The sequence below is a fragment of the Oncorhynchus clarkii genome, chromosome 2 (genome assembly GCF_045791955.1).
Source record: "Oncorhynchus clarkii lewisi isolate Uvic-CL-2024 chromosome 2, UVic_Ocla_1.0, whole genome shotgun sequence".
Taxonomy (NCBI): domain Eukaryota; kingdom Metazoa; phylum Chordata; class Actinopteri; order Salmoniformes; family Salmonidae; genus Oncorhynchus; species Oncorhynchus clarkii.
The window spans coordinates 65,458,297-65,473,579 of NC_092148.1; the positions used below are offsets into that span (position 1 = coordinate 65,458,297).

The following is a 15,283-nucleotide window of genomic DNA, read 5'->3' on the forward strand; positions in this document are numbered from 1 at the left end:
GTTCACTGACTGCTGCTGTTTTCCCTAGTTTGCATTTTCCTGCTTAATCTTCTCCCTCTCCCCCTCCCCTACCCCCCCTTCCCTCCCCCCCTCCCCTATCCCCCCCACTCTCCCCCTCCCCTATCCCCTCTCTCTCTTTCCCTCCCTCTCCCCTCTCCCCCCCTCTCACTCTTTCCCTCCCTCTCCCCCTCTCCCCCCCCTCTCTCTTTCCCTCCCTCTCCCCTCTCCCCCCTCTCACTCTTTCCCTCCCTCTCCCCCTCTCCCCCCCCCCTCTCTCTTTCCCTCCCTCTCCCACTCTCTCCTTCTTCAGATCCATATGATTTCAAGCCTGGGGAACAGGAATATCTGTTCTGTGTCTTGTTTCACATTAAGGGTCTCAGTATGTTGGGAGAAAAACAAGAGCTACAATCTATAGCAAGATTATGAGGTTCATACTGTCACTGTGTCAGTGTCCACTGTATGGAGGCATTTATTAAAGGTACAATGCAACCGTTTTTATCTGAATATCAAATCATTTCTGGGTAACAATTAAGTACCTTACAGTGATTGTTTTCAATTCTTAGCAAAGAGCTATTTCTCAAGCAAGAATTTTGCTAAGACTGTCTGGGAGTGGTCTGAATGGGGAGGAAAAAACTGAAAAGTAGCTCTTATTGGAAGAGAGGTTTGGAACTCTCTTTCTTATTGGTCAATTAACTAACTAACTGCCTGGTCTTTTTAAACAGCTCTTACACTATCAGAGTATTATTCCAACCTCATAGTGTGGAATTAATCTAAAACACAGAAAAATCTAGTTTTTGACTGCACTGGGCCTATAACATTTTGGCGAATGTCTCATTTGTCTGTTGTTGTTTTTTTTTCATTTAAAATGTCCTGTTCTCTTAATCTCCTATTAAGCTAGTCACAGGTTCACATTCTCAGTAAAACATTGGTCGCTGAAAATCTGAGCCATTTATTTTGTGTTAAGTGTGCCAGTGGGTAACATCCCTAATAAATGAAGAGAATTAGTCCGATTTCAAGACTAAAAACAATGATTTTAGATCCTCAAAACAACAGCTGCTTTTGTACAAATCATGTAAATGTCCTCCTGAGGATATCTGCAGGGACTGTCTGGGGAAAATGGCTACAGTGGTGTGCGTGTGCGTGCGTTTGTGCGTGGTGGGATGGGAAAAAAAGTCCTCTTACCGGGAAAAAGGCTGGATTAGGCTGGAAACTCTAATGTGTGTGTGTGTGGGGGGGGAGTTTAAGACAGATTGAGAATGACAATATCAGCTGTTTGTGACATAAAGTAGGGCTGAACCATCACTTTGAAGTGATGTAATCAGCTGTTTTCCCATGCAGCTAAGTTGCTGTGCCATAGAAACAGTACTCTCCATTTTTTGTTTTTACTAATGATGAAGAGTGTTACCAAATTTCACATCAATATACTGACCAAAGAAATGAATCAACTAACAGAGATTCACGATGTCTATGGCTACCAATTGAACCCCATATTTTCCCCATGCAATGACTCATACTCATTTACATGCTGCAGTACATTTAGTGAGTGATGTTTTGGAGTAGTTTCCATACACTGGAGTTTGTTTACTCCTCATCATTTATTCATTCTCTATTCTGTATTAAGTTGGCTTCTACTATTTAGCGACTATCATTTCACTTCACAGGGATATTCAGAGCACTTTATGCTTTATTCAATTATTAGAACCCAATACAGTGGAAATGTTTTATATAACTCACTCATTACTATGCATTACTTCACATATACCCTATACCTCTGCATTGCTGGTTGCCATAGTTAGTCAAATTTGTGAAATAGACACAAAAACAGATGGTTTCTGGGCCTGTCCTCTGGAGGAGTAGTGGCATGATGATGTGTGTGAGTGCGTGTTTTTTGCCTGTCTGTGTGTATGCCCGCCTCTCACCCCTCTGGAGAAACCGTGCCATCTCTTGACATGTTTTTGGGGGAAGGGCAGTTCTATATTGTTTTGTGCTGGGAGGCTGTCAAGATGGCTCAGCATCAGGCTCTGGCACAGTGACACACTGACCTACAACCACCAAGGAGAACTTAGCTTAGTCTGCATGAAAGAGGGAGAAATAAATAAGAACTATTGATTTGAGTAAGGGAAGCATTTTAAACAGAATTAGTCATCATGGCTGTGTGTGTGTGTGTCTGTGTGCGTGTGTACCTCACAGAGCTGCTGCTAGCTCTTTAATTATTTCTCAGAATCCAGACTAACTCAGCGCAGCACTGCGTGAAGAGTGCTTATTGATTTTGTCTGTGCAGACAGCCAGGACACACTTACTTCATGGCAACTCAGTGAGCAGGTGGCAGAAGGGGAAGACAGAGATTGTGCTTATCTTCTATCAGGTGTCAATGTGAGAGAGACACTACAGCTCCTTTGGTAAAGGAGATGAACTCTGCATCAGCGATATGACACTCACACCATGAAGATGTGGGGGCGGGTGTTAGGGAGTGGGAGGGTCATGTGACTGATTTTTGTCACACTCATGAGTGGCATATGTTATGACAAACCACCAGACTCTAAGAAGTCCCTCCCATGGGAAGTCTATAGCCTACCTGTGTAGAGAGTTTGAGAGAGTTTGAGAGGCCTGGGTACAGTTACAGACTGGCTTGTGATTGATCTCTGCAGTGTGAAGTTCCGTGTCAGTGCTAGTTGTTGTGGCAGACTGGGGCTTAAGTGGTCAGGCATGTTCTTCACACTGTTAAATTAGCTATTTCAATGTATTTCCTGCCCACAAAAACAACTTTCAGAATCAAAACACAATTTAAAACCAAAAACAACACAACGCCACAATCGAACTGAGAGAAAAACCAATCCAACTTGCTTTGCTTGGTGGATTTAATTCACTGACTGTAGTAATGATGATGGGATATTATTTTTCTGCCTCAACCGACACGCAAACAAGAAATGTAAATATGTCTAAATGTTTAGAATAAACATGAGTGTGTTGACTACTGAGGCTTTGTGATTGTGGTTGTCTGGATGTTATAGAGCTGTCTGATAATCCTCTCAGAGCACTGACGTTCTAGAGTTGTGCTGTGCTATGGGCATATTGTTATTTTATGAGTGGAGCTGAACAGAGCCAGAGCCCTGTCTAAGCTGAGAGAGAACATTCCCTGCATGGCTACACAGTACACAGACATTGCATTTAGAAACAGGTCTTAACTAGATAACGGCTGCAGTGGTGAACCTACTAACTCTCCAATGCATGCCATCTCCATGTCTAGCCAGACTGCACGGAAAACCAGGGTTAAAAATGCATTTGGTGGAGGGGAGATGGAGGATTAGGCTCAGTGGAGACCTGGTGAGTGGAGTGCTGCTACTGTATGCCTCATCACGGCTGCCTCCTCTGCGCTGCACTTACATCATCTACACAACTAGCGAGGGGAGGCGAGAACGGCAGGGGGCAGAGCCACAGGGAGCTCACGTCCAATCGCATTTGGCCATGTGGAGAGACAAAAACGGCAGTATGAGAGGAGCGAGGAGCTCCAGCCGCAGCCATTTGTGATGGCTACGCGTTGAGACGCCTCTTCGACACACTGATAGACGAGGAGAGCGATAGCTAGTCCCCCACTATTTACAGAGCCAGGCTGAATGTAGATGCAGCAGAGACGAGGCATGGAGTGCCAGTACATTAGACGTGCACTGATCCAAGACCATGGCATGGTTATTTATTAATTAGCTGAGCTTAGCTAACTGCCTGCTTAGATGAGCTGCTAAACCCACTTGCATTTTACCCATGGTTGTAGCTTCAGCCCCAGTCCCAAGACAGCTACATTTTTTTTGACGTAATGCAGGGCTTAATATAATATAGCCTAGTAGCTTTTTGTAATATAGTAGCTTTTTGTTCCTCAAATTGTCTTCAAATTCAATTTCATACAGTAATAGCAAAAATCTGAGTCCTTGATGTTTCTATTTCCCCAAAGATCACAATATTCTAAAACCTGAAACAAGTTCAATATAAAAATACAGTTAGCAGACTGTCTGTTGTAATACAGCCAACTGTAAATCCAACGGTACACACTTGGCAGCAAAATGTAGCATCATTACATTGTATCTGTAGAATATAATAATTGGCATAGTATATAAAACAAAGAACATTCACACATATCTCCTCACAGCATTGTATTGTTTTGAGTAAATACACTCCAACATAACATGCCTTTCATGTTTTACTTTTTGAGTTCAATGGCACCCCAATACTGTGCACTGACAATATATTTTTATTTTGTGTGTGCCAATTTGAACACCTCACAGTTGGGGTGTCAGCACATTGAAATGGTGTATAGAAACACATCCTTTTAACAGAGAAGAAACACATCTCCAATGGGCTGCAATTCTCCCCAGTGAATCCCCCTCTTGTCTTCTCCAGTGTGTTTTTGGCAGGCCGGGTAATACACAGGAAATAGCTGGCACATACAGTAACCCTTTCTGTACCTGAGCACAAAGGCAGCAGAGCTTTGGAACACATCTTAGCCTGGAGTTTGGGCTTAGGAAACAAATGGCTAGGATTTCACATCAGTGAGAGTGAGATGGGGGTTAGACTTTCCATTTGCTTATTTTGTTGATGCAGGCTTTATAGTCTGAAGTGTTTTGGTGATTTGTTTCATTACTTCAGAAATAATTTAGGGAAGTGCCACGGAAAGGCAGTCAAAACTTCTGGAAGCATTTAGGAAACCGGCAGTGAGCAGGGAGGTGGAATGTCGATGTGGTCATTACCAGGCAGTTTCTTTCATCATTCCGGAGACAACCTCGCACATACGCTCTGTTTCAATGTCTTCTCCAGCACTGAGCTGAGAGAGCCTAAGCCACTTGGACAGTTCATTTAGGATAACGCCATGATGAGAAAGAGGAGAAGTTCCTGTGCATATGCCAAATCATGTCTGATAAATGTAGCTATCCTAAATGCTGCCTTCAACTAAAAAGGCATTTTCGAGTTGAGATGCAAAAATGTCAGCCAAGACACAACACAAGTGATTATTTCCATAACCTGCCGAAACAATCTGAAACATATTAATTATAATTATTTCATGAATTCAAATGAAAAACACAAAGAAGGAAAATTCACATAAAAAGACGGAATACAAATTATCTGGGAGATTTTTTCCTTCCTTCAGTCTTCGGAAAAGAGAAACGCATTTCTGCCTTCATCTCTAAATTGGATGCAATATATTGCCTCTCCAAAGCTCATTTTTCACTGGCTTGCAGGATCCATAGGCCACGGCAGGCAATGTGTATCTGCCTGCTTCCCCTGGCCTCGGGTGCTAATATGTGGAGACTGGCCCTGGGTTATGGAGCCCAACCAATAGAAGAGGAGGTAGAGGGACAGAGGAAATAATCAATCCCTAATCGCTGAGAAGAAGGGGGTAGGTGGGAACGGAGGACATGAGTAGGAGAGAAGAGAGAAAAGAGAGAGAGAAAGAGGAGAAAGACGAGAGTGTTTACCAGCAGACATTTGGGCGATGTCAGCTGACTGCCAGCAGCGCTCCAGGATGTAAGGGGGAGAAGTGGAGTTATATAACGACAATGTTAAATCAATCTGCACACACACAGAGACAGCGAGAGAGACAGCGAGAGAGAGAGAGAAACATAGACAGAGAGAGAGGGAGAGGGAAACATACTGTAGACAGAGAGACAGGGAGAGCAAGAGAGCGAGTGAGAGCGAGAGAGAGAGAGAGAGAGAGAGAGAGAGAGAGAGAGAGAGAGAGAGAGAGAGAGAGAGAGAGAGAGAGAGAGAGAGGGAAGAAAAATAGAGGAGGATAGAGAGATAGGAGGAAGAAAAACAGAGGGGGAGAGATGACTGGACTAGACAGATCGGAAAAAAGAGGACAACAAAAGCAACAGGGACAGCATTGACAATAAAATCAAAGAGAGCCTTACCCCAGAAGGGCAACAGGGAGAGGTGTGTGGACTAGGCGACTGGAAGGAGATCTCATGTGAATAGTTCAATATGCATGATGGGGTGCATCCAGTTCAGTGCATCCATCATGTATGCATTATCTTGGCACTTTGTCCAATGTAAGCAATGCTTGTATGCTCCTGAAGTCACATGGCTGCCTGTGTACCTCTGAGCAGCAAAGCTCTTGGGTGCTGTCCAAGCAGGCAGAATGATGTTTCAGATCAGCCAAGCCTCACAGCTAGCCAATACCCACTGAGTCCACTAACAGCCTTTAAAAGTCTGCTCAACGCCATAGAGCCCACCCAGATACTATCTTAGAACAGCAATGAGTTATTGGGCGGCAGGTAGCCTAGTGGTTAGAGTGTTGAGCCAGTAACCGAAAGGTTGCTAGATTGAATCCCCTAGCTGACTAAAAAAAATCTGTCATTCTGCCCCTGAACAAGGCAGTTAACCCACTGTTCCTAGGCTGTCATTGTAAATAGGAATGTGTTCCTAACTGACTTGCCTGGTGAAATAAAAAAATAACCCGTCTATGTCATAATACTGTCATTGTAAAAATATATTTTATACTCATTATTTCATTTAATTTTATAATGACAACAAGAGAGTCTGCTTTGTAATATATCATAATATCTCTCCATCTCCACACATACGCGCTGCTCACACACAAACCCATACACCCACCCACTCATACTTTAAGCACAGTTAGCTCAAGGTGCATTCTGTTCTGTGACCTTGCTGTTACACTTGTACGGAACAATGAATAACTATCACATTTCTTTGGCTGACAGCTGACACCAAGAGGCCCAGGTGATATACGAGACATGACAAGTGATTCTAATTAAATGTAGAGATGGTGGATGTAAAGTGGCAGGAAGGGAACACATCCTGTCCAGGCTGAGAGTGCTGGGCGGACCAGAATGCACTGCTCCAGATGAGATGAGCGGGGCTGTCAGTGAGGGCTGCCTCAACCTCAGCTGTCCCCTAAACCTGGGCTCTACTCCCTTGGGCAACCGACAGGTTTCAGCTGGAGGGGAAAAGGCACACCACAAAACTCCTGCCCTTCCACAACAACAAACACATGACACACTGTGAGGCATCACCGATGCAAAGCGAATACCAGGATCATGTGCATTTGTCACATTGTTGATTATTAACAAGTTACAAAGCACAGTGGTCTGACTGTATCCCAAGCCCGGGTGAAACCTGTCATGGACTACGGAGGAGACACAACGGCAGACACAGTCAACATGAAATGGTAAGAAAGACACCCCACTGTTCAAACTGCCTCCCCATGTCCCTTCACCACCCAGGTCGGGCTGGGAATAAAGAGGCAGACATGGAAAGTGTTTTTCCGAGACAGAAGCATTTGTTTTGTCAGGAGAGGACTCAGCGGTACTCAGGGTAACATGAGTGTGTCAGTGTGTGACACAAGACTGCACTTTCCAGAGGACATTCAGGTGGCCTTCAGCCACCCAATCAGACCCCAAAGGACAGCCACACCACATCGGTTAGCCCCCGACCCCCCTGGAACGACTTTGGTCCCCAGTGTCACGGTCAGCCGGCTGACAGCCAATCTGGATCCTCCACTCGTCTCTGTCGTCAGTTCGGGGAACGCCAGATGGCGTACGCTCGGAAGAGAAGGAGCAGTAGTCTGTCATAAACCCATCTAGATATGCGGCCAGAAAATATGTGTTTGATAATACAAAGTCATGCCTCGCTGCTTTCTGTTCTCTCCTGCAAAGTCTGGTTTGCAACCTGTCTGTTTTTCCATTATGGCAGCAGCATCATGTCTGGAACATGGAAAGGCCTTCTCTCATATTTGAACACACTGGACAGTGAGGGGTGTAACACTGTACAGAACAGTAATGGGTGTAGACTGTCCAGAACAGTAAGAGGTGTAACATTTGTTGGATAAATTGGAGAAGTGACAGACATTACCTCTCCCCTTACTAATCCACTGTTATGAATGTAATTGGCAGAAAGACAGAGGCACGGCAACTAGTGGAAGGTTTTAAACAAACACCTTTAAAAAATGGGTAACACTGAAAGCAGTGACCTTAGAGGTTACCGGTCAGAGATGACACATTCGTGGAAACTTCCGTGTTTTCCTGTTCCTCCACCAGAAACATGGAGATCAGCAGCAGAATAAAGAAAGAAAGAGGTCCTTGCATCCAGTTTCTCCCCCACATATTACAGTATTAACATAAGAGGTATTCCAACAGGCTGTGTGCCAACAGAGCTGACTGAATCAGAGGAGAAAACATGACATAACAAACAATGAGGGAAATACCATGTTACTGGCATTGAATCTAAAGGTCTTCTGAAAACACATCAGGATTAGTTTACTGACTACTAGCAATCAACGTGTCCCATTGCCTTGTTAATTGAGACTCACAACAGAAATAGACTTTACAGGTATACTTGAATTGAGGGGATTTGCTAGAACGGAGGCGGATTCGTTTCTGCTTTATTAACCGCAAACTTGTGTGGTGAAATGAAAAGAAATGACACAGCAGGAGGCTTGGAGGCTTTGATGAATAGAGAAAAAGGGACTTGTTTTTCCTTTAGTTACAATGTGATGATATCTGTTTAACAAGGGCAAAAGGCCCTGAGATTAAATCACATTTCAAGTGTCTTGCAGCCCTTTTCTTGGCACTTTTCATCTCCTGCCTCTGCTGTCTTTTTATGGGGCTTGCTATTGGTTGACCTCAGTCCATTCCCTCTTGCTGACCCTGAGCTACCAGACCCTGCTACTGGCCCCGCCCCCTGCCCAGCCCACAATCCCTCTATTTTGGGTGCTTCACAAAGCCGCTGATGTGATTAGAGAGGATGATGATTACAGTTACATAACAGCATCAAATACATTTACGTCCTGAACACAGCACAGTGGCAGCAGGAAATCACTGAGGCTCTCAAATCTCTCTTTCTCTCTTGGTTGCTCCTGTGCGCCCTCTCCCTCCCCCGCTCCCTCCCTGCACCCAAAACCCTCAACTCCCAGTGCACACAGACACCCCCCCCCTTCTCAATTAAAGTTACATCAAAGGATTAAGGTGAACTAGGTCAGTGGAGCATTTCTGGGGGAAAAATGAAACAACCCTCGTCAGATGTCACCGTGGCAACATTGTACACTGACAGAGGGGAGGACCCAGACCCGGACCAGGAGAGAGTCATGGGAGAGCTGAGGGTGGAGCAGCAGAATGATCTCACTCTCCCTGGGCCAGGCCCAGGCCTCCTCTACTCTCCGGCCCTCCCCACCCTGCTGCTGCTGCAGTGCAGCTCACAGGAAGGCCCCCTGGGGGGAGCCTGGGGCGCTGGGCACTGATGGTGGCAGAGTTGGATGACCTCTATAGAGCAGCTCCTCTCAACTTACTCACCCCCATAGATCCTCTTCAAATGCAGGATTAGAGCGGTGCTCGTGGCCATGAGAGGCCCATGGCTCCGGTGCCAACAGCAGACAGAGGCTGTGCAGGTAGAGACAGCAGAGACAGTGTAGTCTTGTTGTAAGGCAGTTTCAGAAGTGGCCTCCATGCTGTGTGATGGAGATTTTGCAGGGAGCTGAGCAGGGAGGGCTTTCCCCGGACAGACAGCCAGCCAGCCAGACAGACACAGAGAGACGTGGTGATCTGGAGACAGAAAGGGCTCTATACTATTGTACTGTAAAGTACAGTATGTTGGTGTGTTCCTTACCTAGTGCTCAGCCTGAGATTTAGACAAGCTGATGTAAGGCGTGGTCAGGTCAGGAGAGCCAAGCTGCAACCCCACCACAGTCAGAAGGATTTGCAGCACCATGTCTAATTCTCCCTGATGACAAAAGGGCCTTAGAGCAGGTCATGAAATAATTCCTTTTGACATAATACAGTCCAAAGACTTCCCCATCTTGAGATCATAATTCATAAGTCTTTCTCACTCTCTCACATCGGAAAGAAAAGGCTGTCTGTTTTCATACTGAGGTGTATGTATACCATGGCAGTGTAGCACAAGCCTCTGTTGGGTTATTTCCTTGAACCTTATTTGTTTTTCTTGTCTTTCCATTATCACTGAAAAGATCTTATTGATGATTTTTCTTATTTTGTCCAATAACCATTATGGGACAACTAATACAAATATTGTAGTATCAGTCTTGATGAAGCATGAAACAAAGCATATAAATCAATGCATTCTGCTGCAAAGAAATGAGCAGACTCTCTTTTCACTTTAATGAAGAAAACAACAGTGCTTTGGTAAGTTATGGTTCGCTCATCCATGCTTATAATTCCATATTGGAATAGTTGAAGACGGCTCAGTGAGTGTGTTTATTCCAATATTCTATTCAGAGCGAGGTGCCCAATAAACATTTATCTGGGATTCAACTAAAGTCCATAGAAAGGCCGTGGTCACAAAGAGGATAGGTCTGTTTTCTATAGAGTATTTTCTCTTGCAGATGGATGAAGCCCAATTCTGACAAACGTGAATCATAAAGGGCCCACATCCATGAACAGTAAGACCTATGATCTATAGCTGTGCTCTATAGCTGTGATCTATAGCTGTGCTCTATAGCTGTGCTCTATAGCTGTGCTCTATAGCTGTGATCTATAGATGTGCTCTATAGATGTGCTCTATAGATGTGCTCTATAGATGTGCTCTATAGATGTTCTCTATAGCTGTGATCTATAGCTGTGCTCTATAGCTGTGATCTATAGCTGTGCTCTATAGCTGTGCTCTATAGCTGTGCTCTATAGATGTGCTCTATAGATGTGCTCTATAGCTGTACTCTATAGCTGTACTCTATAGCTGTGATCTATAGCTGTACTCTATAGCTGTGCTCTATAGCTGTGCTCTATAGCTGTGCTCTATATCTGTGCTCTATAGCTGTGCTCTATAGATGTGCTCTATAGATGTGCTCTATAGCTGTACTCTATAGCTGTGATCTATAGCTGTACTCTATAGCTGTGATCTATAGCTGTGCTCTTCTAATCAACTCCAGTTTATTCTATTGAACATCTCTCAACACAAGTTGTGTGCATACGTTATTAACTAAATTAAAGTAAATGGCTTCTCTCTAGTGCAGGGGTATGCAGTATTATATAGCATTATTAGTATTATAACAATGTTAGAATGATTGCCAGATGATGATATAATCAGCTTCAGATGGGAGAGAAAAAGACACTGACAGACGACGGCTGACTGGTCTGGTGGTTGAAATCAAAAGCTGTTGATCCTGAAACATTGACTACTGATAAAGACAGGTAGGGGATGTCAACACTATTAAGGCAATGCCAAGGCAGTGGTTTAGCTTGAGCCCATCTCTTATTACTGCCTCCGTAATGAGCCTATATAATCATAACATATCCTAGCCATCGTTTCAAGTATACCTGGGCAGCAATCGAGATGCCTCTATGTGCTGTGTAACAGTTTACACATCAGGAATTCCAACTGTTACCAGATAAGAAGGCAAGTGGAACAAACATGATCAGTTGCGAGACCAAACGGAGGAGTTCATGGTTTAAACCAGCCAGGGAGCCCATTCGTCTTGCCTATCACGCCACAGGAGAAATGACAAGTTGTGAGGCAGATCTCTTAGATTAAAGCTGTCATAGACAACTAAGTCAATATATATGGAGAACACAGATAGGTCTGCCGGGCCTGTTTATATTATAATATATAATAAGGTAAAAGGCCTGGTAAGCACGACACAGACATATAGACCTAATATACACTGAGTGTACCAAACATTAATAACACCTGCTCTTTCCATGACATCGACTGACCAGGTGACTCCAGGAGAAACCTATGGTCCCTTATTGATGTCACCTGTTAAATCCACTTCAATCAGTGTAGATGAAGGGGAGGAGACAGGTTTAAAAAATATTGTTAAGCCTTGAGACAATTGAGAGAGGGATTGCGTATGTGTGCCATTGAGAGGGTGAATGTGTGAGACAAAATATTTAAGTGCCTTTGAACGGGGTATGGCAGTAGTTGCCAGGCTCACCGGTTTGAGTCAAGAACTGCAGCACTGCTGGGTTTTTCACAGCCAACAGTTTCCCGTGTGTATCAAGAATCTATCAAGAATGATCCACCAGCCAAAGGACACACCTGTGAGAAGCATTGGAGTCAACATGGGCCTACATCCCTGTGGAACGCTTTCGACACCTTGTACACCGAGTTGAGGCTGTTCTGAGGGCAAAAGGGGGTGTAACTCAATATTAGGAAGGTGTTCCTTAAGTTTAGTACACTCTGTGTAACTCTGCCTTGTTCCTCAAAATACAAGCTGGTTTTAGGCTCAAGCATTTAGATGGATTCTTTCATTCATCCTTTGAACAATTGTCTTAAAAAAAACATAAATGCCTTTTGAGAATAAATTAACATCGTAAAAGCGTATTACAACTGTTTCCATATAAAGGCATGTAAGAGTCGTCTGTCTAGACTGTAGTTTGACAATATTCAATTCAGAGGTCTGCCCAGAGCATCCACGGTGGTACACTACACAGGACAAAGGACCAAGACTCACAAGATAGGACTCTGTAAGAATCTCTAGAGTGGCTCAATTCTGTGTATCACTTGTCAAAAATGTAGATATTATTTTGAAGGAGAAAAAAAGAATGAAGGGATAAATATTGCTGGCAAGACTAAACCAATCTGGCCCTTTTGGGAAATGGCTGTGACCGTGTGAAATTCCACTGCCTCATTGCTGGGGGAAGAATGTAAAAAATATATATACCAAAAAAAAGGGATGAAATCAGCTGTAATCTATGCATTGTGAAGGCAAAAGACAGGTTAGTCAGATTTACGTCATTATTTGTTTGGCCTTTCCTTTTTATCTCTCCCACAAACCATCCTTCCTGCTTCCTCTTTCAGCCGAGCCTTTAGGAAATGAATCGGTTTACAGTCGGTTCCTTATTTAAATGAAGTAGACAGGAGGCGGGAGGGTATTTTAATCACTTATATAAATATTTACATTCACATGGGCTGACCCCTGGAATAGACTATTACTTCATCTCTCTCACCCAAAGGCCCCCACCTCACATCCAGACACGCTTATTTACCTCTGCCACTCAGCCATTCAATAAAATTCCTCCCAGCCCAGAGACATTAGCATAGCCACGCATAGCTCCACGGGCCAGACTGAGACTCCAGCACCACTTTGTTCTCAGCTTTGTTCTGAGGGGACACATATAAATGCCTGCTATGTAAGACTTGTGAGCGGAGTATGTGTGGGGGTAGTGTGGGCTCACTGGAGAAACTGGCAGGTCTTCTGTGCCTTCCCTCAAATGCTTTGACAGGGAGTAATACATTGATCATAGCATCGGGGTGTGTTGCCGACCTTGAGATTTCCAGCTTAAGTGCCTGCCTGCTGGGCAGCGGAGCGCTGGAGGAAGAGGAGCGAAAGTGGTTATCGCATCGCTAAACTGCACCGTCTAGGGTTATGCTGGGAAAGCAATGCATGTCGGTGATCAGGGATGGATCTCAGAAGAGACAGGGCTCCTGCATCTTTAATTGTTCAGAGGAGCTGAGCCTCATCACAATTATAGAGCATTCAGAAAGACTCCAAACTCATTTAGCTCTCCCCATTAGGGAACAGGAATCCACTAAACACAAATTCCAATTTTGCCGCCTGCGGCAAAAGACCTTAAAAAAGAAGATTAATAAGATAAGAGATTTAAGAATATCCAAAAGAAGGAATAAAATATTTGTTATTGTAAGTTAAACATATATCAGTGTGTCAGTAAAGTGCTGGGGAGAAGGGAGGAGGTGTAGGGGAGGAGTGGGACAATGTGTTGGCATGTTGGAGACAATCGGACAACACCACAAATTACTCTCCATTCCATGGCTCAGTATTTCATAAATGTGTCTTCCTAACCATGGCTGTGAATGAAAATGTATGCCCACCAGAGACCAACCTATACACAGAGCAATACACCTAGTATTCCTAATGAACCCCCTGCTCTCCCTCCCCCAGTACCTCTAATCTACTTTCCCTGTGCCTGATGAGCGGAATTACAGCTCTAAATGAAACACGTTCATCCAATGAGAACCGTATCATGCATGAGACGCATGATTGAAGAACCAATAACTCATTAAAATAACAAAACACAAATGAATTAAAGCAATGTTCTACACCGCACTTGTCACAGATTAAACACATAAACAATTTGTAATTCTAATCAGGAGAATAAGTGTACAAGCCTGAGGATGGAGGCATTCTTGGAATATTAACCCAGTGAAAACAACAGGGCCTTAGAGTGATATTCTGGCTGTTGATAATAGAGGCTTCTGGATGACCTCGCACAATAGGTCCCTGGATAGGTGTCCCAGGCCACCTGCAGTAAGTGCAACTCAGAGTGCAGTGAAATGCCATGGCTAACCCTCAGTAAGACGCAGCAGCTCACCATGGTAGCCAGTGTGAAGGACTGGTGTGACCAGGTCCAGCTAGCATGGTGTGCCGAGAGCCTCCCTATACACCCAACCTCACACTTTAGTCAATGCACAGGTGCAGATCAGCCCAACTCCATCTCTCTCCCCTTTCAACCTCTCTATTGATGCTGTCAAGGGCCATGAAGGTGTATAAATATTTAGGCTAAAGCAAGCACACCAACAGTGTACATTTTTATTTTTTTTATTTTATTTTTTATTTTACCTTTATTTATACAGGTTTTTTCTCATTGAGATAATATCTATTTTCCAAGAGAGACCTGGTCCAACAGCAGCAGGGGGAACAACGTTTCAGACAAAACAACTTACATACACTAACACAACATTAAACAAAACTATAAACACACATACATTACAACAATTACATATTACATTAAAAACACAAAAATATTGACTAAAAACAGCTGTCCTAAAGACAATTACACTCTTCTATGACATATACATCGATCAAGTGTTTAAACTCCACCAACGAAACTAGATCATCACATTTTAAAATATTCAGGAGAGAATTCCAGGACCACGGTGCTAAGTAACTAAAACTATTTCTACCATGACCTGTTCTAATTTTTGGTACTGTTAGAAGCAAATCAGAATGGGACCGTAATTGATATTTATTTACTGACCTGACTAAAAAAGAACAGAGATAAAATGGCATTTTACCCAATATGGCCTTGTAAATCAGTGTATGCCAGTGGTTAAGCCTACGCAAGGTCAATGACGACCAGCCAACAGTGCTGTAGAGATCACAAGGATGTGTTAGAAGTTTCTTTAGTAATGAACCTGAGGGCTGCATGATACACTGAATCTCTCAGGTTAGTGGGTGAGGCCTGCATATATATAGCATCACTAAAATCTAAAACCGACAGTAATGTACATCGTACCAGCTCCTTCCTGGCCTCAAAAGAAAAACAAGCCTTATGCCGGTAATAAAATCCTATTTTCAGCTTGAGCT

At 43.8% G+C, this 15,283-nt stretch overlaps 1 protein-coding gene across 1 annotated transcript in view; it reads right to left on the reverse strand.

The window, feature by feature from the left end:
• Positions 1–15,283, reverse strand: part of LOC139371985 (RAR-related orphan receptor A, paralog a) — a 288,440-nt gene that overhangs the window by 125,218 nt on the left and 147,939 nt on the right. The window lies entirely within an intron of this gene.